Consider the following 1,550-nt stretch of genomic DNA (forward strand, 5'->3'; position numbering starts at 1 on the left):
AACCCCGATAGCCACTCGTGATGATCATGAATGGATCAGACGATTTTGAAAACAAATTTGGATCAAATTTGAAACATATGTTCTACATTCAATGAATAAAAATATATACTAGTAAATAAATGATCAAATTTAGGAATTAAAAATCAGTAAACCAGTTGTTGAATTTTTGCGACAAACTATTTACGTAAAATAGCTGTCATATTTACTAAATTTCTTTCTAAATAAGTATGAGCGCAATATAACGTCATATGAACGATATTTCATGTATTCATACATTTACAAAAATTATCTGTAATTTTATGACGACATTACATGAAGAAAAGTTTATGCAAAAAAATGAATTATTACGATTATACACAAAATTGCATAAACATGCCATAATATTTATGAAGAAAAAAAAGTGATTTTAATTATTAAATCTTTACACCAAATTTACATCACATAAATTGTAAATTTGTTGTAAACTTTTGGTAAATTAAATAAAATAAAACGTCTGACTTGAACAACCGACAGACAGACCGCCGGGTTAATTTCTCGAATTTACAGACATAAAGACAATTTTGTTCTTCAGTCATCAGTTTTCGGTTACACTTTAACGCAATAAGTTGTCACGGAAATTTAAAAAGTGTTGGTTGTTATCCAATAAGTTACAGTTTTCAAAAATGTGAGTTACAAAATACATACATTAGGTATATCGTCTCAATAATAACTTCATGTTATAAAATAATCTTTTCTTTTAGTTATTATTAAACATAAGACTCTGGAATTTTGTTAAAGCGTTAGTATAGCTTTTCAAAAGCATCACTAATGCAAGCTAATAATTCAAGTAATCAAGACCTAGTCTATGAAGATCTAACAAATATATATTCAGTAGAGAAGCTGGATATTATCAACCACATATAATCCAGAATCCAGGAAAACATTAATAATAATACAACATCCTCGTACTTTTGAAGAGAAGATGTTAAAATCATTGTCAAACATGGAGTAAGTTTTGTCAGAAGATTTGGGCAATTTTATATCACTTCAAAGAAAATGAACACAGAAAAACAGTGACAGTGAATATGATATACCAAAAATTAATATATAACCTTTATATATATACATAGATTTATATAAACATATTTTTTATAAATTAATCATTTTTATATTCTTTTTGTTAAAACCATAGGTATAATATGTTTCATATAATTTCATAATATACTTTAAAAATGTAAAAGGAATTTATATAAAACATTAATTCTACAATATTTTTTTTGTATATGTATGTAGCTACTGTATAACGTAATACTAATAAATACGAAAATAATTGATTAAAATATTTTAATTGTATACAGTTTGCTAATTTATTTCAAACAATATATAATGAATTGTATAAAATATTACATACAATTGTAAATACAATTCATTATAAATACTTTGAAATAAGCATTTTAGCAAAATGATGTGTACGATTAAAAAATATTAATTAATTATTTTCAAATATGTATATACCTTTCAATTTTTTTACCGTCAATTATTTACCATCATATCATGAGTTAAAATTTATC

The sequence above is a fragment of the Agrilus planipennis genome, unplaced genomic scaffold (genome assembly GCF_000699045.2).
Source record: "Agrilus planipennis isolate EAB-ADULT unplaced genomic scaffold, Apla_2.0 scaffold107, whole genome shotgun sequence".
Classification (NCBI taxonomy): domain Eukaryota; kingdom Metazoa; phylum Arthropoda; class Insecta; order Coleoptera; family Buprestidae; genus Agrilus; species Agrilus planipennis.